The sequence below is a fragment of the Garra rufa genome, chromosome 14 (genome assembly GCF_049309525.1).
Source record: "Garra rufa chromosome 14, GarRuf1.0, whole genome shotgun sequence".
NCBI lineage: Eukaryota > Metazoa > Chordata > Actinopteri > Cypriniformes > Cyprinidae > Garra > Garra rufa.
The window spans coordinates 41,521,526-41,549,505 of record NC_133374.1 but is presented as its reverse complement, the minus strand read 5'-3'; the positions used below and the strand labels follow the sequence as shown (position 1 = coordinate 41,549,505).

The 27,980-nt window shown below is 35.2% G+C and overlaps 1 protein-coding gene across 1 annotated transcript in view; it reads left to right on the top strand.

The window, feature by feature from the left end:
* ece2b (endothelin converting enzyme 2b) overlaps nt 1-27,980 on the top strand; it is a 92,357-nt gene that overhangs the window by 16,213 nt on the left and 48,164 nt on the right. The window lies entirely within an intron of this gene.

The window sequence follows — 27,980 nt, the reverse complement described above, 5'->3', positions numbered from 1 at the left end:
ATTTGATATACTGCAAGTATAAGAAAAATACTTCTGGTGAGTTGTACATCTAATTTAGTGTAAAACATTCAGACTGAAACTATAGAGAATTTATATCAACTTCAGAACAGACCTCTGTTTATTTCTGAATTAAGCAATAGTTAATCAGCCAGCTTTTAATATTATCTATGCAGTCCATTAATTTACAGAATTGGTAGGTTTCGTCTGACCTCAAGGAAATATAGAGCCGATTGTATTATTAAAAAAAGCGGTCCTAGTATTGAGCCTTGCAGCACACCATATCAAATTTGTGATTTATATGACATCTTTTAATGTCTTGCTACAAAGTGATAATAATGCCATTCCTTTAATGTCCACATCATTTTCAAGCTTATTTAAGACAATGTTGTGGTTCAGTAATATCAGCATTAAGCACCAGTAATACTAAAAGAGTGATGCATCTGAGTTTCATGACGAGTGCAGTTTCAGTGCTATATAGTCTAAATCCTGAGTTGAATTCCTCACACATTTTGGTGTTTGGTTTTTCACAAGTTCACTAGTGGCACCCGAGCTGCATGAACTCCCATGAGTTTGTGTGAATCCTGATGATGTTCACATGGTGTTTGCATGCTTAAAATATTAAGCATTACATTACGCATTTGGCATATGCTTTTATCTAAAACAGCTTAAACTGCATTCAAGGTGTATGTTTTGTTTTATCAGTTCATGCTTTCCCTAGAGATCAATCCAGTGACCTTGGTCTTGCTAGCACAATGCTCTACTGTTTGAGCAATGGAAGCAATAATGTAATCTACATTCCTGTGCATTTTTTAAAATAGCGTTTTTTAACAGTGTGGTGTCAGACTTTATGGACATATATTTCTTTAATGCGCATTCCAAGCCTTTTTGTGAACGATTCACCGGTGCATGTAATTCCAAAAATGTTTCCATGCATAATCAAAATGTAGTAACTTGTTCCGCCTGTGCAACAACTTTCCTTTCTGGCTGATGTCACCAGTCTGCCTTAATTCTCCACACCTCCCTTTAACCACCTGCCTCCATTTTACTAAAAAAACAGTTCCCGGCAAATAAAATCAAGCCCTGCATTCCATTCTTCAACATTGACACTCATATTATAGCAGTGAAATGGAATGCAGACGGCATTTCACTTTAACTTTATTGTCAAAAACATCATTTCACAAAGAGCAGCTATCAGCAGGTCTTCATACGCTCTGCTTATTGGTTTTCAGCGAAAGCAGGGCTCGTGTGAAGTGCGCTCAAGTGTCTAACTACATCAGGGCATGATGGGCCGCCGGCCCAGAACAGAATGGCCTTTTGTACCACAACAGTACAGCTCTCTGTCCCTGTATCCTTTAACCGGCCACAATGGAAGCTCCCTCTAACGATGCAGAAGTGTTAGCACACTCTGAGCCGGCAGCCTGAATGAAGTCCCTATGAATGAGCGGTCAGAGGACTGTGGGAATAGGGGCTGGTGGGGCAATTCTGAATGGGAGTTTCTGTGGAGCGAAAGGAAGGGTTGCGGTTTGTTTTTTATGTGGCATGTCCCGGTGGATACTCGAAATAGCTTGACGTAAATGTGCGTTAGAAACTGTAAGATGGTCGAGCCCATGTTATTTCTTCTTGCTTACTCTTACTCTTAAAAGTATACTTCGGCCAAAATTTTAATTCTGTCATCATTTACTGTCCCTCACATGATTTCAAACCCGTATGACTCTGTCTTCGGTGGAACACTAATCAAGATGTTAAAACGAATGATTCAGAAATGTAGTTCTGGAATATATCGCATTAATGACTTTTATGTTGTTATTTTTATCTTGATAGCCACTAGTCACAATGCATGTTAAAAGAGAAAGCATAAAAATTCTGAACATCTCATTTTGAGTAGGGATGCACCAAATGTTCGTCAATCGAAATAATATATTAGAATAAGTGAAAAGGCAGGATAAATTACACCGAACAATGACGTGACGCTATCAAATAGAGGTGTGCACTAATGCGGCAAACATGTCGGCAGTGTGGAAGCATTTAAAGCTTTCAAAGAAAGATGCACAAATCATTACAAGCACCGACAGCGAGAGACTGTTAAGTATCGCATCACATGTCATCGATGAGAAAAGAAAGGGCTGGTTGTTGCTGGTTCCTGTATGATGACTGAAATCGCAAAATGGCCTTAAACCATTAGTAAATAAACTATAGAACTTTGTTGTCTAATACACTCACAATTCTGCATTCTGACAGCGCTGCACGAGCTCCTTAGCCAGGGTTCATAGTCCAAAGTGTAAGGGAAATCTGCACTGAAACAGCGTAATGAGAATCATTCATAAATCTGCTGCTGTCAGCAAAAAGTAGTACTGTGGTCTTCTTGTGGGTTTCCACCAAAATAAAAGTCAACATTCATCAATGTTAGTATTGTAATTTTACTGTTGTTCTGTAAAATAAAATAAAAAATAAGACAAAAATAATGATAACAATCATTACAACAGCTCTATTAATACATTTATTATAACATTCTCCTTTGCTCAGCAAGGCTGCATTTATTTGTACATTAAAAACAGACGCCTGATTCAAGAAGGGGATCTTAAAAATGGCCAAAGAATATTATTTTACTAACGTATTAATTTTAAGTTCAGTTGTGCTTTGTTGGTAGGCTATTATGTCTGCTGGAATGTCAATTGTTGATTTGTAATTGATTTTTTTTTTTAAAGGAAAACAAAACTGTAAAAAGCACATTTTGGCTATTTAATTTATGCAATGGTGAAAAAAACGGGAAAAACATGAAAAAACGTTTTCGGTAATCAGCCTTCGGCCTTCGACCCAGTGTTTAATTTTGTCCGGCTTCGGCCAAGAAGTTTCATTTCGGTGCATCCCTAATTTTGAGTTCATCTTTAGAAAGGGTTTGAAATGAGACAGCCATGAATGATACCTCAAATCATGTGGCTTGCTGGCTTTTCTATGCAGTCAGACCTGGGAAATGACAATTTTAGTGAGCAAGATTCAAATTTGTGCTGCCTACATGAGCACCATGGCTCAATGTATAAATAAATAATTACAGAATAATTTTTTGCCTAAACTATCATTATTACAGTCAAACTTGAGCAATTTAAACAAACTCCTAAAATGTTGTATTAAAGTTGCAATGACATATTGAAAAGAAAACGATTATTTTAATGCATTTGTGTTAGAATGAGAAACTGTGTGTTCTCTTGCAAATATTGGCGTTCTCTTACAAAAGTATTGTTCCCCGTTCGCTAACAAAACATTTGCATTCTTCTGTAAATATTCTGTGTTCCTATGAGAAAATCTGCATTTGCTTGCAAAACAGTTGCATTCAATTGCAACACCTCTGAAATATAGCTTTTCCTCCCACCTCATACCATGATAATCTTCATCATAAATGTTTTGCGAGAACTCAAGGTTTCTCAGAGGAATACAAATGTCTTGCGAGAGAACACAAAAGCATCAAAATATATTTTTTACACTCAAAAATGCTGGGTTAAAAACAAACCAACGCTTTGACAGAACACATGCTGAGCTATTTTGCCCCCGCTGGTTGGTTTAAATGTTTTTACCCAACAGGCAAGTATTGTTTAAAAATTATTATATTGCTGGCTTAAAATGGCTTAAAAATCACAGAATTATAGAGGCAACAGCAATAATCAAAAGATGAACCTTTATTATTAAGCAAGAAAATATAAGACAAACTGAATTTATTTGGGTGAACACAGCATAGTTCACAATATTGCATACCATTAAACTCATTTAACAAGCATTTAAATAAAAAATGTAACATTTAAAAGCAGCATTTTAAATTAAGTGTATTCAATCATTCTCTGTAATCACTTTTCACCAAAATACTACAAATTCTCATGCTTGTGTGTTGGTAAAATCTAAGCCAGTGATGGGCTGCTGTTTGCCGTGGGAAAATGAACCTCAAAGCGCCGAATCACATTTCACTCATAGCTAAAAAATGCCATGACTGACTCCATTACCTGCCCATAAACAAACAGTACTGAGATTAGAGAACATATTTTAATATCAAATTAAATTAAATTCAGTATTATAATGAAAAATTCACTCAGAAATTGGTAGTAAATTTCACAAATGACACAGAAAAGAGAAATAACACATTAAAATAAATGTGAAATTTAGCAGTAGAAAGACTAAAATAGTATTTTCATGAAAAAACTAATCAGCAATCTTCATTTTTACTTGGAAAAAAAAAAAAAACCTTTTTACAATGTACCAACGTTTTGGTCTAATAAAGCAAAAATGTCAAGTTAAAACTTAATCTCAATTTCAAAAAAGTATTCAAACATTCTTTAATCAATTTTTTAAAGTAATATATGTAGTTTCAAATATCATGACATCTACAGTCGTGGCCAAAAGTTTTGAGAATGACACAAATATTAGTTTTCACAAAGTTTGCTGCTAAACTGCTTTTAGATCTTTGTTTCATTTGTTTCTGTGATGTACTGAAATATAATTACAAGCACTTCATACGTTTCAAAGGCTTTTATCGACAATTACATGACATTTATGCAAAGAGTCAGTATTCGCAGTGTTGGCCCTTCTTTTTCAGGACCTCTGCAATTCGACTGGGCATGCTCTCAATCAACTTCTGGGCCAAATCCTGACTGATAGCAACCCATTCTTTCATAATCACTTCTTGGAGTTTGTCAGAATTAGTGGGTTTTTGTTTGTCCACCCGCCTCTTGAGGATTGACCACAAGTTCTCAATGGGATTAAGATCTGGGGAGTTTCCAGGCCATGGACCCAAAATTTCAACGTTTTGGTCCCCGAGCCACTTAGTTATCACTTTTGCCTTATGGCACGGTGCTCCATCGTGCTGGAAAATGCATTGTTCTTCACCAAACTGTTGTTGGATTGTTGGAAGAAGTTGCTGTTGGAGGGTGTTTTGGTGCCATTCTTTATTCATGGCTGTGTTTTTGGGCTAAATTGTAAGTGAGCCCACTCCCTTGGATGAGAAGCAACCCCACACATGAATGGTCTCAGGATGCTTTACTGTTGGCATGACACAGGACTGATGGTAGCGCTCACCTTTTCTTCTCCGGACAAGCCTTTTTCCAGATGCCCCAAACAATCGGAAAGAGGCTTCATCGGAGAATATGACTTTGCCCCAGTCCTCAGCAGTCCATTCGCCATACTTTTTGCAGAAGATCAATCTGTCTCTGATGTTTTTTTTGGAGAGAAGTGGCTTCTTTGCTGCCCTTCTTGACACCAGGCCATCTTCCAAAAGTCTTGGCTTCACTGTGAGTTCAGATGCGCTCACACCTGCCTGCTGCCATTCCTGAGCAAGCTCTGCACTGGTGGCACTCCGATCCCGCAGCTGAATCCTCTTTAGGAGACCATCCTGGCGCTTGCTGGACTTTCTTGGACGCCCTGAAGCCTTAACAATGCAGTGGAACGTTTTTTTTGGGATTAAGTTAATTTTCATGGCAAAGAAGGACTATGCAATTCATCTGATCACTCTTCATAACATTCTGGAGTATATGCAAATTGCTATTATACAAACTTGGCAGCAACTTTTCCAATTTCCAATATTTATGTAATTCTCAAAACTTTTGGCCATGACTGTAGAGTCATGAATATCAAGATATTTTGCTAAGGGTTACTCCATGAAATGACCCAACACCCAATAAAATGACCCAACATGCTGAACCCAGCATTTGGGTTAAAAAAAAATAACCCAACATTTTTTAGAGTGCATAAAAACTGCCCAGCACCTGAATAAAAATATTAAAAATTATATTTTTACTCAGAAATTGGAAGTTTCACATTTTCACAAAAGTCACAGAAATGACAAATAACACATTTAATTAAATGTGAAATTTTGCAGAAAGACTGAAGTAGTATTTTCTTTAAAAAATGTATCAGCAATCTTCATTTTTACTCATGTTTACAACATACAGATAAAAACTGTAACCATCAAGTTAAACCTTAATCTCAACTCAATGTTTATAGAATTTTCTACCCTGAAATAATTGGTGTAGAAACAAATTTCACTCAGAAATTGGTAGTAAATTTCACAAATGACAGAAATGGCAAATAACACATTGAATTAAATGGGAATTTTTGCAGTAGAAAGACTGAAATAGTATTTTCTAATCAGCAATCTTTATTTTTACTTTTGAAAAAAAAAGTAAAAAAAAAAAAGGAAAGAAATTTTTATTTTTTTTACAATGTACAGACAGTTTGGTCTAATAAAGCAAAAATGTCAAGTGGTGTAACCATCAAGTTAAAACTTAATCTCAACTTCAAAAAAGTATCCAAACATCCTTTAAAACAAATTTTTAAAGTAATATATGTAGTTTTAAATATCATGACATGTAGGGCCATGAATATCAAGAGATTTTTTCAGGATTATTCCATAAAATGACCCAACCTCCAATAAAATGACCCAACTCGCTGAACCCAGCATTTGGGTCTGAAAAAAAACCCCCAACATTTTTTAGAGTAGAGAAAAACTGCCCAGCACATGGATAAAAAATATTAAAAACAGCCCAATAAAATGAACCCAGCAGGCTAAACCCAGCATTTGGGTTAAAAAAATAATCCAGCATTTTTAAGACTGTACTTTCATCTTTTACTTTTTTTACCATCTCCACACTGCAAAAAATGCTTTTCTTACTCAGATTTTTTGTCTTGTTTCCAGCCAAAATATCTAAAAGTTCTTAAATCAAGAAGGATTTTCTAGACGAGTAAAACATAGTTTCTTGTGTTCAGAAAAAAAAAAAAAAAACAAGTCAAAATAAAGTGAGTTTTGCTTAGAACAAGCAAAATAATCTGCCAATGGGGTAAACAAAAAAGTCTTATTTCAAACAGAAAACAAGATTCTTTTTCTTACCCCATTGGCAGATTATTTAGCTTGTTTCAAGCAAAAACGCACTTAATGTTTATTAGTCTAAAAAAATCCTTTTTGACTTTAAAAAATCTTAGATATTTTGGCTGGAAACAAGACAAAAAATCTAAGTAAGAAAAGAAAAGAAAAAAAAATCACTTTATATGATCACCTGGAAGAAGATAAATTAATGTTGCGAGCAAGATTCAAACTTGCATTGCCCAAATGCAAATGCTTGTTTCAAAAACACACGAGTAGTTTCTTTTTTTTAAACAAGACAATAATTTTTATTAGTCTAGACAATCTTTTGGATTTAAGAATTTTTAGATATTTTGGCTGAAAACAAGACAAAAAAATCTAAGTAAGAAAAGCAGTTTTGTTCTTTTAGGGGCTCTGTAGACTGTATCACCTGGAAGAAGATAAATTAATGTTGCGAGCAAGATTCAAACTTGCATTGCCCACTTGAGCACGATAAAATCAATGTGTCAGCATGCATTAACCACTAGTCTGAAGCTCATTTTTTCACTGCTCACTTTCTTCCTTTCTCTGGGTGTTACTTTAATTTATTAGGAACTGTCCTCTACTTTGTCATGATTTGGCACGAATCAAGCAGCCACCCGCAGGCGTTTTGTCGTAGGCGAAGCTGTTTACTTTTTCCGCTATCATCATCCCTTCAGAAAACTCCCCCGTTGATTCTCTCTCATCCCCTTTTTTCACGTCTCAAACCCCCTCCTACTCTCCCAGACCCTCTTGACTGTGATTTTCAAACTCCCCAGCTTGTGTTGTTTGCATGTGCGTTCATCTGCTCTCATTTGTCCCTTCCGCCTGTCTGAAAGCGTTCAACTCGCTGTTCATGGTCTCTGTGTGACGGAGGCCAACACCACAGAGAGAGAAGAGAAAAGGAAATGAGAAGGGGGAGGCAGTGTGTTTCTTGTCTTTGTGGCGTGTGAGGTACGTACAGTACTTGTTCTCAGATCTGTGTGATGCGCTGCGTTGAATGAGGGATTGATTTATTTTGTTTTCCTGCTTGTCCGGGTGCAAAAGCCGTTGCTGACTTAACGGAGACGGTGAGAATATATGCACAAGTATGTGTTTTCCGCAGGCTGTTTCAATATGTTTATGATTGATGTTTCTGCCACTATTGCTCAGAGAGTTTAGGCTTAGTACATGTAGCATAATGCTTTGCCTTTGTGTGGATGCCATTTATCACTTAATGTAAACAAAGTGCTATTTGTAGCTGTTTGGTGCAAACAGTATCAGCATTTACATCCTCATATGCTTGGTCTAAATTGCATTGGAGTCAGTGAGCCCACAAAAAAATCTCATTTAAAAGAAAATCTAGATTAAAGTGTCAAGTTTTTAAAAATGTTATATCTGTCAGTGTTTATGTAAATTTTCTTATATATTCTACACTGAGAACATTGGTGTAGAAACCATTTTTACTCAGAAATTGGCAGTAAAAACAAATAACACATTGAATTAAATGTGAAATTTTGCAGTAGAAGGACTGAGATAGTATTTTCTTGAAACAATTAATCAGCAATCTTCATTTTTACTTTGAAAAAATGTTTTTACAATGTACAGATAGTTTGGTTTAACAAAGCAAAAATGTCAAGTGGTGTAACCATCAAGTTAAAACTTAATCTCAACTTCAAAAAAAGTATTCAAACATAATTTTTAACCACATTTTAAAGTAATATATGTAGTTTTAAATACCATGACATGTAGAGTCATGAATATCAAGAGATTTTCTTAGGGTTACTCCATTTGACTGGACAAACATTGCTAAAAATGTTAAATATGTAACATTTATATAATTTAAAGCTTACTGATCTGGACTCATGAGGGTTCAAAGTTCATCTCTGTTTTATTATTTTTTTTCAAAATGGGTTCCTGCATGTTGGTTACACCAAGATTTTCAAAAATTATACACAAACACACACACACACACACACACACACACACACACACACACACACACACACACACACACACACACACACACACACACACACACACACACACACACACACACACACACTGTCACACACCTGTCGAAAGTTTGGACACACTTCCACATTACAGAGAAATGTGTCCAAACTTTTGAATGGTAGTGTGTATATGTGTATATACATATATATATATATATATATATATATATATATATATATATATATATATATATATATATATATATATATATATACACACACACACACACACTACCATTCAAAAGTTTGGACACATATATATATATTATATATATTATATATAATATAATATTGCTGCTTTTTCTTTCTATTATTAAGAAAGAGTTAAGTTGTTTTTTCTAATAAGACCCTTTTCTTTATTATATATATTTATTGTCTTATATATGTAAAAAAAAAAGTGAAATGGTTTCTGCAAACACTAACAGCATTTACATTAATTCATTTGTACAGACAAAAAATGTAAAGTGGTGTGACCATCAAGTTAAAACTGGATCTCAATTTCAAAAAGATTATTCAAAATTATTTTCAACCACACTTTCAATTAATATATGTAGTTTTAAATAGCACGACATGTAAGTCAAATATCAGGAGATTTTCTTAGGTTTACTCTGTTTGACTGGACAAACATTGCTTAAATGTCAGAATATGTAACATTTGTATAAATTAAAACTCACTGATCTCATGAGGGTCTAAATGTCATCTCTGTTTGTGTGGTTTTCTCAAAATAGGTTCATGCTTGTTGGTTACACCAATATTTCAAATATTAATAATATTTTAAAAAGAACTGCTTCACTTCCTTTTTTTTCTTATTAAGAAACAGTTCGATTTGTTTATTTGTTCTTTCTTTCTTTGAGCATTCTAATAAGACCCTTTTCGTATTGTAGTCTTACACAGGGGTCCCCAAACTTTTTTCTGAGCAGGCCACATAATTTTCTTTTCTTTAATGGGGGGTCGGGTCGGTTTATAAAAGAAAATTCCATGGGCTGGACTGACTGATTTTACCTGTATTTATTATACCTTTTAATGCTAGAATAGTTTATTATTTTTTTATGCACCAGACAGACAAATGATCATTTCTTTTCAAAAGATATACAGGTGCTTCTCAGTAAATTAGAATGTCATGGAAAAGTTCATTTATTTCAGTAATTCAACTCAAATTGTAAAACTTGTCTATTAAATACATTTAATGCACACAGACTGAAGTAGTTTAAGTCTTTGGTTCTTCTAATTGTGATGATTTGGCTCACATTTAACGAAACCCCACCAATTCGCTATCTCAACAAATTAGAATATGGTGACATGCCAATCAGCTAATCAACTCAAAACACCTGCAAAGGTTTCCTGAGCCGTCAAAATGGTGTCTCAGTTTGGTTCACTAGGCTACACAATCATGGGGAAGACTGCTGATCTGACAGTTTACATTTACATTTGCATTTATTCATTTAGCAGACGCTTTTATCCAAAGTGATTTACAATTGGGAATACAACAAGTGATTCATCCTAAGGAGGCAGATCAACAAAGGAAGTGCTCAAAAATACAAAATATCAGGCGTTGTTAGAAGAGTGCAGGCTAGAAGGGGAAGATCAAGAAAGAGAGGAGAACAGGCTAGAAAGGGAGGATCAAGAAGAGAGGAGAACAAGTTTTTTTTTATTTTTTTTTTATATAGAGTCACATAGTGTTGAAAAAGATGGGTTTTCAGCAGTCGCTTGAAAACTGTTAAGGAGTCTGCATTCCGGATAGGGGTGGGAAGATCATTCCACCAGGCAGGAACGTTGAACGAGAATGTTCTGGAAAGTGATTTAATACCTCTTTGTGGTGGTAAAATGAGGTGTCTTTCACTAGAGGATCTCAGACTTCTGGAGGGAGTGTAGATTCGTAATAGTGAATGGAGGTAAGCAGGTGATGAGACGGTGGCTGTCCTATATGCCAGTATCAGTGTCTTGAATTTGATGAGTGCTGTAACCGGAAGACCGTTGTCCAGAAGACAATCATTGACACCCTTCACAAGGAGGGTAAGCCACAAACATTAATTGCCGAAGAAGCTGGCTGTTCACAGAGTGCTGCATCCAAGCATGTTAACAAAAAGTTGAGTTGAAGAAAAAAGTGTGGAAGAAAAAGATGCACAACCAACCGAGAGAACCACAGCCTTGACAGGCTTGTCAAGCAAAATCGATTCAAGAATTTGGATGAACTTCATAAGCAATGGACTGAGGCTGGGGGTCAAGGCATCAAGAGCCACCACACACAGACATGTCAAAGAATTTGGCTATAGTTGTTGTATTCCTCTTGTTAAGCCACTCCTGAACCACAGACAACATCAGAGGCATCATACCTGGGCTAAGGAGAAGAAGAAATGGACTGTTGCCAGTGGTCCAAAGTCCTCTTTTTGGATGAGAGCTAGTTTTGTATTTTATTTGGAAATCAAGGTCCTAGAGTCTGGAGGAAGGGTGGAGAAGCTCATAGCTCAAGTTGCTTGAAGTCCAGTGTTAATTTTCCACAGTCTGTGATGATTTGGGATGAAGTGTCATCTGCTGGTGTTGGTCCACTGTATTTTTTGAATCACACGTCAAATTCCGCCTTTAGCATTTTCAGCGCTTCCACAGACTTTTCAACTAGGAATGGGGCCACTGGTTCTCAGCTGAAAAACTTTGGGTAACTGGGAGATGAGTGAGTTCTTGCTTTTGCACTTGTCCCACAAGCAGTGCTAGTTTCACCTCAAATGCTATTGAGTCATTTTGTCATCGCTCTGAATTTTCTAGCTGGCTTGCGCATCACCTGTTTGATCACGATGACGAATTATGTTGAATGTACCATTCTGTTGGTGAATTTAACAAATAATTAGGCTATGTTAGTAACTAAGGGAAATTTTAGTTTGAAAGCCAACCTTTATTATCATATACCGACATGATAAAAGTAAAACATATTTAAAATTAAGTTTTCAAAATATGTCTCTGGCATTGTTCAGAGGGCCGGTCCAAATGTGGGGGGCGGGCCGCATTCGGCCCCCGGGCCTTAGTTTGGGGACCCCTGGTCTTACACATGTAAAAAATGTGCATTGACTTGTTTATCATAGAGACATGTTCAAGTCATTTTCAGTATAAAATATATTTTTATATATATTTTAAAAAGCTGTATAGGTCCAGACATGTCACCCATCTGCCTTTCTTTAGGAGTATCTTTTTAGAGTAACAACTGAAAAAATAATAAAGAGATCTCATATATTGTTTATTTCCAAAGCGAAGTCTTGTTTTACTGGCTCAAACATCTTTTTTCCCTCTGATTGTAGTTGTAGCCAGTGGTTCTGTTTGGGACTTGTTGTTCCAAGACAAAAGATGTTGATCTGTCCTGCTAAGCAGAAACAGTCAGTGTTTGGATGCAGTAAAGTGTCTGAGAATATGTCTGAGAGATAATTAGCGGTTTGCTCCGTCTGCATAACAGGTGTGCGCGTGAGTGTTTGTGTGTGCATGTGCGAGTTATTGAGCGGGTCTCGCTGTCGGAGTGTGGAGAGAGGTCATGAATTGAAGAAAAGAGGAAAAGGAGATTGCTGAACCCTGACTTCCGTTTCGTGTCACCACTGAGAGCTCGGGCCAGCAGTTTCTCTCTCTCACTCTCTCCCGTTTGCTCTCACACCCTTGTTTCACCCTCTTAACCTTTCACATTCACTCTATTTGAATCTATCTATTTTGCAAAAAGGCAAGAATGAATCAAAATGAGGTGTCATTTAATGTTTTTATTAAAACTCATTCTTTTATTCCAGTGTGAAGTGCAGCGACTGAAAGCTTTTGGTAGCTTGACTTCCTGAAAAGAATGTGACTCTGTGCTGCTTTCAACAAAAAGCATTCTTTGGTTTTTGAGTGCTCTGACTGCCAATGGTGTGACTTTGGGGTGCAACTCAAAAAGACTCAAAAACTCAAAAAGAAGTATACTTCAAGTTTATTTTAAGTATACTTAAGTAAAGTTCAAGTATATTTGAACACAAATATCAGTGTACTAGTAGTATACTTTTAAGTGTACTATTTCAATACTCCTTGGGAATAAGTTGGCCCACTTTCTAAGTATACTTGAAGTATAACAGTAGTAAACTTTGAGCACACAACTAGTTTACATCTAGGTTTTTTAGTTCGTACTGCAAGTCTACTAAAAGTAAACTTATTGGTATACTGATAGTTTACTAATTAAATGCTTTTTAGTACACTTTGATGTATAGTCTAAGTAAACTACTAGTTTAGTAGTTTTATGTTGCTAGTATACTCATAACTTTACATCATACTTTAAGTACACTACTATGTGACTATTTAGGTATTAATTTGTATATATTTTGTTAGATGAATATCTGAACAGTGTTTCTGCTTGTAAACAAAAACTTTTTTTTTATTCTAGCTTCATGCATTCTTCTTTATAAACACTTGAACATTTTGAACAAAAAGCTGAAAAAAAAAGACTATGAATTGGATTCAGAAAGATAATCAAATGTAGATTGAGTCGATCAACACCCCAAAGCTTGACAGTCATTATTACCTCTTCATGGGTCGAGTTTTTATTCCATAACGTTACACAGTTGTACATATCTATGGTTTTGATGCAGTTTTTATGTTTGAAGATTGTGTTAGATTACATGTGGAAGCATCTGTTGTTTCGGTTTCTTCTTCACTTGTGTTTTGGAAAATCTGTACAGAAGATGTGTAATAGCGCTCCTAGCATATAACAATGAAAACAATGATTCTCAGAGCACAAGTAGAGCTCAAATATATTTAGACTTTCTCTTAGTATAAGTCAAGTATACTTAAATGTCATTAGTATCAAATCACAAATATAAAAAGCACATTTCTGAGAAGTACATAAAACGTAGACTGAAAGAATACTTTCCTATTTTTTAGTTCACTAATAGCACACTTGAATAAACTTTTTTTTCGTAAGGGTACCAACAGTGGAAGGACAGACATCTCTCAGATTTTATTAAAATTTTGTTTTAAAAATGAAAGAAAATCTTGTGAATTTATAATGACATGAAGCTGACTAAATGATGGCAGACTGTTCGTTTTTGTGGGAGCTCTTGACTTCATGCAATTGTTACAGAACCATAAAAAGATTTCATGAACTTCTCACAAAAGCAGAAAGACATCGGGTCGATGATATCGGTGAGTTGACGTCTCTGTAGAGCGCTGGCCTAATTACAGATCTGGTGTCATCCAATTTATCAGAGCTTTCCCAGCTGCTCAATATCCCCTTTCGGCGAGGCGATGTTTTTCCGTGAGTAAGTGTGTTTTGTTTGTGTAATCCACACCCTGAGAGGAATTCCACTTCCTCAAATGATCAGGCAAGGTCACTTAGGCCCTGACATTTGCTGTTAAGAGTTTACAGATTCTGTGTGTGTGCGTGTGTGTGTCGTCACACCTCAAACCTCCATCAAACTGGAAAATGCTCTCACTTCCTCTGAAAAACAACAGTGCAGTCAATGGGAGAATTTTGTGTGTGTGTGTGTAGAAATAAGTCAACTGGCAAGTAGTTTTTGCTTGTTTTGAACATAAAACTCACTAAACCTTGTACGATTAATACAAAAATGTACAGAAAAACGTATTTTAAATAAGTTTCTAATGCTTACCAAGGCTGCATTTATTTGATCAAAAAAAAAAAAAAAAAAAATCTGAAATATTATTATGATGTAAAATAACGTTCTTCTATTTTAATATACATTAAAAATCTAATTAATTTCTGTGATCAAAGCTGAATTTTCAGCATCATTACTCCAGTATTCAGTGTCACTTGATCCTTCAGAAATCATTCTAATATGCTGATTTTTTTATCAATGTTGGAAATAGTTGTGTTGCTTAATATTTTTTGGCAACCTGTGATACTTTTTTTAGGATTTTTTGATGAAAAAAAGTTTAAAAGAACAGCATTTATTTAAAATATAAATCTTTTCTAACAATGTACTGTTCAAAAGCTTGGTGTCAGTAAATTTGTATTCTTTTTTAAAAAGAAATTACTTTTATTCAGCAAGGATGTGTTAAATTGATAAAAAGTGATAGCAAAGACTTACAGGGGTTGGACAATGAAACTGAAACACCTGGTTTTAGACCACAGTTAGTATGGTGTTGGGCCTCCATTTGTGGCCAATAGAGCATTTCGTCTTTGGAATGACAAATACAAGTCCTGCACAGTAGCCAAAGGCATTTTGAGCCATTCTCCTCTTGCAGATCAGGGGTCAGGTCACTACATGATACTGGTGTAGGAAAATGTTATCTGACTCGCTCCTCCAAAACACCCCAAAGTGGCACAATAATATTCAGATCTGGTGACTATGCAGGCCATGGGAGATGTCCAACTTCACTTTCATGTTCATCAAACCACTCTGTCACCTGTCTTGCTTTGTGTACTGGTGCATTATCATCCTGATACATGGCACCACCTTCAGAGTACAATGTCTGACCATTGGGTGCACATAGTCAACCTTCACACCTGTTCTTACTGGTGGAATGTGCAATCAGTGAAGATTGGCCACCAGGCTGCAAAAATATAGCCATGAAACCTCCAACATTATATTGGCCAGTGTTTCAGTTTCATTGTCCAACCCCTGTATATTGTTAGTAAAGATTTATATTTTGAATTATTTCTGTTCTTTTTAACTTAAGAATCCTGAAAAATGTATCATAGGTTCCAAAAAATTGGTAGCACAACTTGCTAACATTGATATTTAATAATAAATCAGCAAATTAGAATAATTTCTGAAGAATCATGTGACACTGAAGGCTGGAGTAATGGTGGCAGCTTTGCATCACAGGAAAAAAAAAAAAAAAAAAATAATAATATATATATATATATATATATATATTGATGTAAACAAAATAAAATATCTCATGCAACTTTATTTCTAGTACATGGAAATCTTGTTTTAAGGCTGATTAGATGTTTTCCAGTTAAAGTTAGACAAAAAAGTAATAAGAAATATAATGTTTAATAGATTAAACATATATATATATATATATATATATATATATATATATATATATTTGTGTATAGGGCCACATGACAATAGATTAAAACCCGAAATTGTAATATAGCTTAGAGAAACTTCCTGGATTCCTGCATTTTTTCATGATTTAATGTTTGAAACTGAAGAATTTAAGACATCAATATTAGTATTATAATTTTACACTTGTAGTTGCGGTCAAATATTTTAATAGTGGTATTTTTTTATTTAGTTTATAATAAGTATATTTAATTTTTAGATTTTTTCTAAACTTTATTATTAATAATAAGCACAGCAAATCTGGATTTTCGCATTTTAAGTCACAATCTTCAGAGAAATCACAATTAGTTATTAGTTCCCCAAAGTTAAACAGCTCTATTGTTGCTTGAAGATTATTTGTAGTAATCACTCATCTGTGAATGCAGTCATATATTATCAAGTGAGACAATGTAGATTGTGTATGTAATTATGTACGTGTGTGCGATTATTTGTTCTCGGACCTCACCCATGTCTGCTGGCGACAGACTGTCTGAGCACCTTCATTTGGGGGACTGCAGACCGATGCCGGCCTAATCTCAGACTCACGCTGTTTCCCGCCCTCTCTCTTCACCCTTCTTCAGTATTCCTCTCGCTCGGATGAAGTGAAGCCCATGCTGGCTGTTAAAAGCAGGCTTTGTTACCTCATCTTTCCCTCGGATGGTCTCTGAGGGCCGACAGAAACATGCGTGGCAGCGCTAGTTTCTTAATAGCGTTCAGTGTGTGTGTGTGTGTGTGTGTGTGTTGTGTAGCTGACGCTCTCTCTCTCGCTTCAAGGTGGCTTTGGGTTGGCTTGGGTGGGTTTCTCGGGGCAGGAGTGTGAGGGTATTTCTAGCTCTCAGGGGCAGAGGTTGGGCTATGCCAGCCTTCCCCCAGCGAGCTGTTTCCTTTCAAAAACACTCCTCAGGAAACCACTTCAAACAATCACATTCCGCGTGGAGAAAGCGCCGCACCACTCCTGGAACTTGGGAAAACCTCTCCCTTCCCCTCGCAAGGCTGCTCTTTTTCTCCGTCTCGCCGCGTGTTTCTCATTGGCCTTCAACTTACGTACATGTGCGATAGAATTACATCAACCTTTTTGGCTGTTGTGCCTTTAAGACTTGTGTATGTAAATGAGCTCTGCTATGATTGGTTAAGCTTCTTCACTGTGGAAAAACAGAGGATTTTATGATTGTCTAATATGCACTGGCTGCAGTCAGAACAACTTTTTAACTCTATATCAGTCCTGAGATACCTTTGCTGTCGTCTAATGCTTAAAGTTAATATTTAACCCATTCAAGCCCACCGGCCACTATACTTGCCACAGTTTATAGTTGTCATTTTCCTTTTGTAAGTAACAAAATATCATGTTACCATCATGCTAGCAACATGCTAATCATGCTAATTTGTTTCAACATTTTACTTGTGTTAGCATGTTGTAAGAATAATGCCAACACAATTACCACGTTGTTAGCATGTTGTTAACATGATTAGGGTTACCTAATTCACCTTGGTCTTAGCTGGTCAGCAGGCTGGTTTTAGAGGGGTTTCTTAGCTGGTCAGGCTGGGAGACCAGCAGGAACAACCAGCTAAAACCAGCCTGACCAGCCTTGCCAGGCTGGAAGACCAGATAAAACCAGCTACTTCCATCTTAAACCTAAGCTGGTTGGCTGGTTTTAGCTTGTAGTCCAGTCTTGTCTTAGCTGGTCGTAGCTGGCCTGCAGGCTGGTTTTAGAGGGGTTTTGGCCACTTCCTTAGCTGGTCTGGCTGGGAGACCAGCTGGAACAACCAGCTAAAACCAGCCTGACCAGCTAAGACAAGGCTCGACTACCAGCTACTTCCAGCTAAGACCAGCCAACCAGCTTAGGCTGATTCTAGCTGATAATTCACCTTGGTCTTAGCTGGACAGCAGGCTGGTTTTAAAGGGGTTTTGACCACTTTCTTAGCTGGTCAGGCTGGGAGACCAGCAGGAACAACCAGCTAAAACCAACCTGACTAGCCTTGCCAGGCTGTGAGACTAGCTAAAACCAGCTACTTCCAGCTTAAACCAGCTAAGACCAGCCAACCAGCTTAAGATGGTCAGGCTGGGAGACCAGCAGGAACAACCAGCTAAAACCAACCTAAAGCCAACTATGTCCTGCGTAAAAACCAGCTAAAACCAGCACTGGTTTTATCTGGTAATCCACTCTTGTCGTAGCTGGTCAGCAGGATGGTTTTAGATGGGTTTTGGCCACTTCCTTAGCTGGTCTGGCTGGGAGACCATCTGGAACAACCAGCCTGACAAGCCTAGCCAGGCTGGATTACCAGCTAAAACCAACAACTTCCATCTTAAACCAGCTAAGACCAGCCAACCAGCTTAGGGTGGTATTAGCAGTTTTTTTCAGGGTGTTGAAAGCAGTTATTTTGTGTTAGATGCCAAATGTTCTCCTCCTTTTCAAATTTGACATTGAAATGGTGCACACAAAATATTTGCCCACCGGCAACTATAGATGCCGCACATTCAAATAAAATTTTAAAGAAAAACAAAACAAAAGCATGTTCATATAGGACACTATTAACATAGCTATATGCATGAAACCATTCAGAAAACTTTGGGCACAAATGGGTTAAAAAATGCTAATTGGTATATTAATATCAGTACATTAGGTGTGTACTATAGCACAACTCTCAGCTGTGTGATTGTTATACGAAACATTATAGAAACTACATTATCGCTAAGTAATATGGTAAAAGTTGGCTATACATTCTACTTTACTTGCATACAGACAATATATTCACTTAAAGTGAAATATCCTATATAGCAAATTTGTGGGTGGTTGATTGTTTATATAGTCACAAAAGGCAACGCATTGAAAATTCTTGGCCGAAGCCGAAGCCAAACAAAATTACACACTGGGCCGAAGGCTGATTACTGAATATGTTTTTTGTGTTTTCCCCCCATGTATTTTGCTAGTTTTTTCACCATTGCATAAATTAAATAGCCAATATTTGCTTTTTACAGTTTTGTCTTGCTTTTCAAATAAAAACATATATCACAAAACAACAATTTAAAAATGTTTATTTAACACTGAACATTTTTAACATCCTAGTAGACATTATTGCCTACCAACAAAGCACAATTTAACTGAAATTAATAAATTAGTAAAATAATATTCTTTGGCCATTTTTAAGACCTTCTTCTTGAATCAGGCATGTGTTTTTAATGTACAAATAAATGCAGCCTTGCTGAGCAAAGGAGAATGTTATAATAAATGTATTAATAAAATTGTTGTAATGATTATCATTATTTGTGTGTCTTTCTCGGACAGTTTTAAATGCTTCCACACTGCCAACATGTTTGCTGCATTAGTGCACGCCTCTATTTGATCGCGTCACCTCATTGTTCGGTATCATTTATTTGGCCTTTTCGCTTATTCGACCGAACACCGAAAGAGCTGTTTTTTTTTGTTTTTTTTTCGGCCGAATAATTCGGTCCATCCTTACTCGCAATTATGCATTGTACCCTACTAAGCAAAAGTAAAGTTTTGTTATATTTACAATAAGTAATTTACTAAATATCTTCATGGAACATGATCTTTAATTAATATCCTAATGATTTTTGGCATAAAAGAAAAATCGATAATTTTGACCTATACAATGACCTACCCATGCTACTTACGACTGGTTTTGTGGTCCAGGGTCACATATAATAATTTTTTTTAATGTACTTAAATAATAATATTTTAATATTTATAATGCTTATCTATTACATAAACTATAATAAATTCTTAAATGTTATCTAAAAATCAACATCAATTTTTCATTGCAATGGTGTGATTTCTAAATTTACTTCTTAAATATAATTTGTATATAATCACTGGTTTATCATACTGGCCAGAATATAAGTACTGACACATCTGTATGTTTCCAAAGTTATTCAGTACTTTTTTCAAAAGAGCTGTTTTAGTAATAGCTGAGGATATATAGAGATATTTTATGTGCAGCTTTTATGTTGGACTGAAATACTCAAGGACCTTGACAATAAACCTCATCCTCGCTCCTAACGCTGGAATCATACTCTCTGCTCCCTGTTTAGAGTATGTTTAGATAATATATCATGTTCACCTTTAAAAGTATCACGGCTGATGAAGAGAGACCTTCAGTTTTTCTCCATTACGTCAAGGCTTTAAAAAGGCCTTCATAAATAACAATTATTGCTGGTTTCATAACCTCCATGTGCATGTTCCCTCTCTCTCTCTCTATTATTACCTCCATATTGCTGTTTATTGTTTGTGCGTCATTGTGTGGCGGTGCACTAAAGGTTGCTCGTTCTCTCAATGCTCGTGACCCCACACCACCTCACAGCTGTTCCTGCATCAGGCTTCTGATTGGCTGCTTCTGTATCCAATCAAACAGCCCGTGAAAGCATACAGAACGTATTGATTTAATTAGCGATAGTTCGTTTGATGGGGGCTTGTTGCCATGGTGATGGGATGGGCAATGAGAATGTGTGTGACGGCTTGACCTTTAGCCATTGCTGTGTGCTTCACACATTAAACAGGGGACTGATAAACGGGCAGGATTTGAATCCCTCACTTTTGTCCACCTGTCTTGTTTTCCCTGAATCTGATCATATATTTGAAAATGAATGCAGTACACTCCATGCAAACACATACTCTAATACAGTCTAACACTGTTTTTGTTAATTAAAAGAGATCTTAAATGGAAAAAATAGGTGAAAATCGTGCTTTAAACTTTTCAAAAACCTAAAAGATTGTATATTTTCAGGTTTAGATACACTTTCCCCTGGTTTCATAGACAAGGCTTAAGCTTAGTCCTAGATTAAAATATAAGTCTGAGCTGTTTCAACTGTTTATAAAAATTACTTAAATATCTTAATTGAACTATGGCCTAAAAAAAAAAAAAATGAAACTAAATAGAACATTAAAAAATAATTAAAGACACAAAAGCACAAACATATTTAAAACTAGAAAACTTATCATCTATCTGTCTGTCTGTCTGTCTGTCTGTCTAGTATATAAAAATACTGAAATAACACTTATCTATGTATAATTTAAATTCACTTTGATATTTTTGGGAGATGAAGCCAAAAAAAGCATTATAACAGTTTTTCTTGGAAAGCAAAACTTTTTATTTATTAATATATTGTAAATGTTTTAAAAATGTTTAAATCATACCATAAGTCACGTGTCGACCAACAAAATCATGTAGTGTGACTAAAATGCAGAAGCATGTTGTTATGTAATTATGTTATCATCCAGGTCAACATGTCTGTTAAAATATCTCATAATTTGTCATTTTATTACACGGTTTATATTACACAAAGCCATGTGGTACAACTTCCCTAAAGTTTATATGTGATAAGATAAAACAAAAGAAAAAGAAAAACAACTTTTTGGAAACCAATGATTAAGATGAGTGCACTCACATTTTGTCAAGTTGTATGCAAAATATTACTTGATAATTACTAGACATGACATTTTGGTGAGCTTGTGAATTCAGACGTTTCATAACCAATGTGAGGTCATTCGTGAACTATGAGTGTCTCAAAAAAATGTCTCCAAATATTTAAGAAATATTTACTAAACAGAAGCAGATTACTGAGGCTTACAGACTGTTTCTCGAGTGGCTGGAATGAGGATGGTTTATAAACGATGAAGGATGACAAATGAATAGAAATGTAGAAAGGCAGTCTGGAAGTCCCTCGAGACTTTGGCAAGATTTAATCGTTTTAAATGTCAAAATATAAATTCAGTTAAGGAATATGCGTTTTGCCACCTTCAAATCCTCCTGAAAAGCCGTCATTATGATATGAGGTGCATTCAAGTGAATTTGATTGAAATCAAATGGGACATGTTGAGCGCTTTCAGATTTCTTTCTGTCTTTTTAACTTTTCAGAAGTGCTAATACAGCAACAATAGATGTAGGAGAGTGTTTGGCATCATCTGTTCCTCAGTTTCACATGGTTAGCATCCCACATTATCCCATATCCCCAGACGTTCAGCAGTGGTTCAAGCCGCAACTACTGTTTACTGTAACTTTAGTGACTTTTTTATAACTTCCCTGTATGCATGTGTTTCACTGTTACCCACTTAAGCAAGGTAGGAGTCTCCTTTTCGGAAGTGAGGTTTATCTGTTCCTCACTCCCAGAAACTTTCCCTCTCCCACGGTAGTGACCTGCCCTTTCTGGGTCATGTTAACAAAACATTGGCTTTCCTCCCCCCGTTCTCCAGTAGATGGTTTATTCCAGTCGTTCCACAGCAGTAGCACCAGTTCACTTCTGCTTTTGCATTGCTGGTGTCTTACTGCGCTGATGAATGGTGAGTTTCAGTCATCCGTCAATGGCTTTATCTGGTCTGCTGTGACCGCCGGTGAATTTGTTTGCTTGTTGGAGTTTGGAGTCTGTAATGACACTGTGTATATGTTATTATTATATAAGACTATGGCTGTTGGAAACCACACTTTGTATGCTGCATATGCTTTGCATGCTCAAAGCCTCTTACAGCCATGCGTTTTGTGATGTTTTGCATTTTGACTCTAATTTTAACTTTCGCCAATCCAGTCAAATGAGTTAAGGGTGTTAAAACCATGGAGGATATCACTGCTAAAAAAACCCATTGTGGTCTGTTGGCTGATTTTAGATGGACTTTATGCAATTATCAATTGGTCAAGATGGGAGACCAGCTGGCTGCTCAGCTAAACCAGCAATTCACTTGCTTGGCCAAACTGGCAAACCGTCTTAAATAGTTAAAACCATCTTAGACCACCTAAGACTTAGGCTGGATTTTTTTTTTCTAGCAGGGATAATGGCTGTTTTCACAAAACATGACAAAACTAAAAAGGTTATTTTGCATTTTGAATCCAGTTTTGTGTCAAATCCAATAATGAATCAAGAAATATGTGTTTATAAGTGTAATGAAAAATTAAATTCCATAGTTGAAACTTGATGATTCATGTTACCCTAGCAAAACATGAGTAATCTCTCTCTCCTATTATTATCATACAAATGTTACAAAATCTTAAAAAATTTGAATCAATTTTTCATCAAATGTGCTTTAAACTTTTCAAAAACCTGAAAGATTGTGTATTTTCAGGTTTAGATAAAATTTCCCCTGGTTTCATAGACAAGGCTTAAGCCTAGTCCTATAGACTTAATTGTAAGTCTGAGCTGTTTCAACTCAGGCATGTTTATAAAAATTATTTAAAAATCTTAATTGGACTATGGCCTAAATAAAAATAAATTGAAGCTAAATAGAAAGATAAAAAAAATTATTAAAGACACAAAAATATTTAAAACTAGAAAACTTAAATATAAAAAATATATAAAAATACAACAAATTCTAAATATGAATAAATACATTATTATACTATATATATATATATATATATATATATATATTTATGTTTTATTTATTTATTTATTTTTATTCTTTTGCCAATGCTGCTGGTCTCTGAGAGCTAGTGTATAAATAATGTTGAAATAACACTGATCTATATATATATATATATATATATATATATATATATATATATATATATATATTTGGGAGATGAAGCCAAAAAAAAGTGGTACAACTTTTCTTTGTTCTTCTTGAAAAGCAAAACTCTTTATTTGTTAAAATATTATAAATGTTTAAAATTTTTTTTGTGTAAAACAGCTACATTTTTGCCAATAAAATCAAATAATGATTCAAGAAATATGTGTATGTATAAGTGTATAAGTCCATGTTACCCTAGAAAAACACAAATAATCTCTCTTTTTTTGTTATTATCATACAAAAATACATTATTATCATACAAAGTTTTCATAAAATGTGCTTCAATTAAGATATGAAAGTAATGTTTTATAAACATGTCTTAGAAAAGACATTACTGGTGTGCATCTTGAGACAAAACAAAGGCACTGATATATTTTAAGATCAGTCAGTGCAAGCTTCTTTCAGTCGAAACAGCTCAGATTTGCATTTTAGTCTAGGACTAGGTTTAAGCCTTGTCTATAAAAAAAAAAAAAAAACAGGGGAAGAACCTGAAAAAAACCCCAATCTTTTAGGATTTTTGAGAAGTTTATTTCAACCTAATATATATATATATATACTTTCCCCCAGTTTCACAGACAGGGCTTAAGCCTAGTCCTAGACTAAAATGTAAGTCTGAGCTGTTTTTAACAACAACAACAACAACAACAACAACAACAACAACAACAACAAAACCTTGCACTGACTGATCTTAAAATACATCAGTGCCTTTGTTTTGTCTTAAGATGCACACTAGTAATGTTTTTTCTAAGGCATGTTTATACAAATTACTTAAATATTTTAATTTGAACTATGGTCTAATCCTGGTTTAGCCTAAGCCCTGTCTATGAATAACAGATTTGCAATGTGACCCTACAGAAACCCACAGTGCTGTATGTAGGTGTGAATGCTGTAGTTTGTTGTAGCAAAAAATCCAATAATAATAGTGGTAATTCATTTTTTTTATACTGAGCAACAAATAAAGCAAGACATGCTTTAAACTCTCATCTATTTAACTAAAAGTAATATAGACAACTTACACTGAAGAATGACGCTGCTGTCTTGATCAGTGTTGATTTATCAGCATCTCATATCTGCAGCGCTCATGCAAATGTTTTATCAGAGTCGTTTGCTCTTGTTAATTAGCACAGAATAGTATTTATAGCTCCATTACTTCCTAACTGTGTGATTATGCAAAATCGCTACCTCAAAATGGATGTCGGTATGTCGGTTTGAAGGATTCTATTTAATTGAAATACATACACCTCTCTCTCTATCACTCATTTTATCCATCATGCCATAATTTTCAACCCCAGTTCTAGGTTATCCATCACAATGGAAATGTAAGGTCAAGTGTAGTGCATTGCATTGTGGGATACACTATGCAGTTGTACATTTTAGCAATTTTGGCAGATCATCTCACGCATACAGTCAGTTTGCATAATATAAATAGTAGAAATATTATATAGGGCCATATGACTTAGCAATGGAAAATATGTATAGAATTAGGAATCTGGTCATAGAATGTAACAGAATTTGGAATATTTTTAATTAATTAATAAAAAAGAAAAAACAGAAAACAGAATTTAGGATAAAATGAAACATTTGATATAGCCATAAAATGTAATTTTTCTTAAGGGGAGACACTGCAGGCCATATCAAGTTTGAGAAGTTTTTTTTTTTCAGACTAGTGGAAAGAAAACATCCAAAAAACACTGTTAAGTGTTTCTTTTATAGCACTTTATCTAATTGTGTCAACAGATTTAAATTAAAATACATATTTTTAAAGGCCGTTTTCTCAAAATGAGTTTTTTTCTCCTACACTGAGCCATAAATCTCCACTTCAGTAGCACTTACACACACCAAACTTCACATTTTTATTCCTGTCTATATCCTGAAAGTTTTTACAGAGCAATTTGTTCATATATAATTTGCTTGATTTTACACATTTTATTCCCCCCAAAATTGTAAAAAATATAGTGTTAGTGTTTTCAGTTTTTTACTGAATTATGTCGTGATGAAATGAGAAACCCAAAATTTCCTCTGTAAAAACTTTTGACAAAAAATGAAACAAGAATTTTGAAACTGATTTTTTTATACTAGAAATGTATGCAAATTAGCGCATATTTTATTAAATAATGTCTCATTTGCATATTTAAACCTAACATTTTAGAAAACTTGTAATACAAAAAATGTTTGCAATTATTAAAGCAATGAATCAACTGGGTAAACAAGGTGATAACTATTAGTAATTTTTTTTTACCCTATTCAGCTGCAGTGTTTCACCTTAAATCGTTTAATAAATTGATGTTAAATTGTATACCTTTTGTGATTTCATTTTATTAGACATGCTTTTTAATTACTAAAATTGTTAAAATTGATTACAAAAATTTGACCATTTTAATGGAATCTATAAAAAGATAAAATCTGGAGGAAGATTTTATAGGATCCTAAAAATTTGTGTTAAACTCTTAATAAACTGTTTATGATTTCAATTAATTAGCTTTGCGTTTTTTATTGCAACAATTGTATTCAACCGTTAAAGTGTAATCCATAACAAATAAAAAACAAAATAAGAATTCTAAATATATAAATAATCAGAATTTGAAAAAAAAAAGGGTTCTGATTTCATATGGCCCTAGAAATGGTACAGTAAGTGCATGGTCATATGTTATTCCCAAACTTGGATATTATAAAAATACAGAATTTCACATGATGGCTTGTCATGAATGTGTCAGTTAGACATGAAAGAGGAAGTTCAGCACTAGTACGCATAGGTGGTTTTCACACCAAGTTGTTCCACATTGTTTTTCCTTCCTCTGAGAAGCTTCCGTGAGCAGCCACCCAGGAATCTGGTGAATCTTGTCCAGACCTCTGCAGAGAATTCTTGTGGGTATGACCTCTTAAAACTACACCCCCTTCTCAGCCACGGCCATTAGACTGCACAGTTTCACGGGACATTTTGGCAAACAATTGAAGTGTTAATTGACTGCTCATGAGGAAACAAGTCAACTACGGGAAAATGTCAAGCTAGTTGTTAAACTGCATGTTTGTGTGGGCTTAGCATGTGCATTTGTTTCACATCACCATGAGTCAGAGTTTTCGTCTTTGTAATCTCATTTACGGTTTCCTGTAAAAGGCCATTGAGGAATAGCTTACTGAAACTCCAAATCGGGCTGCGAAGATACAACATTTATTCAACTGAGACACTAACAGCCGAGATGATTGAGTGTTGCGTTCCGGCTGAACTTTAAAGCTTGTTGCAAAGGGCTCCCATTGCTTTCTGTCTTGCTCAAAACAATATCAATAGAGACTATCTTTCAGTAGAAGGCTTTTAGCAGATGAAAGTACTGTTTGCAAAGTGTGTGTATTAACCAACATAAATGGCTGGCATTAGTAAAAAATTTTATATCAAATTTTGAGTGAATGTATTTTATGCAATATCTTTAGATGTCTGCATTGTTATTGATCACTTAAAAGGAAAGATACTCACAGGAACAAAAAGATACAAATATGCTCTCTTGAGACAGATAGCAATGAGCACAAGGCCAATGGAAACATTTTCTTCCTGAGAAACATACACTGGTCTCACATTGTTTCTTTTAAAGCCGACATTTAAACGAAACAATTGAGAACTCCATTAAGTCTCCGAAGATTTGAAAAAGCAAACTCTGGGTAGATCTCTGTGTTGGATGTTTACTTAGCTAGACTTTCTGGACTAATCTGCCTTCAGAAGTTATGTAAACTTAACAAAACCTCCAGGGATGTTTTCAGTTGGAAAAACAACTGATAAAACAAACATATTTTTTATTTTAGAAATGCACAATAGGTTAGTCAGTGCAATTTATGAATATTTAAATGTATTTATATATATATATATATATATATATATATATATATATATATATATATATGAAAATCTATGGTTGTTCTAATTTAGATTCATTAAGTTGGTGTGTGTGAGTTTCTCTCTGTCTGTCTTGTTTAGTCTGTTGTTATCTCTTCTTGTTACTCTTGTTAAGTAACCTGGGTGGGAGGTTTGCTCTAGGCCTGTGCATCTGCTGTCTACATGGCTGTCAGCACTGGCAGGGAGATTTCAGTAGACGGAGTAAATAACGTTAGATTTTAGTAAGAGTGTCTGTTCTCTGTAGGGTGATGCTTACAACAGTGAGACTTGCACAGCCTGTCGGGTGCCCTCGGGTGTAGATTAGCCACCTCTTCAGTTGTGAACAGTGAGAGTTGTGTATGTGCAAATGTGCAAATAAATTCCTCTTGGACGTCCAAGATGGGGGTGAGAAAACAAGGAATCCCTCCCCACCCGACATTCATCTCCATTTCACACTTTGTTGCAGTATCTCTTGTCCTCAGACTCTTGCCTGAAGGCCTTTAAAACTGTTTTCTGTAGATTCCTTAAAAACGTAATATAAAGGAAGTAAAAAGGGTCGATTTTGATTTTATGGTGCATCTATCTCAATTGACAGCCACTCTAAAGTGAATTATTTTTTCGCAAGCAACACATAAATCACAAATATTTCTTTAGTAGATGTTCTCCCAGTGACTGATTGTTTTGGAAGGTCACTTAAAATAGCGAAAAGGACTATTTTTTCCTGTCGGCCGCTGTTTACATCAC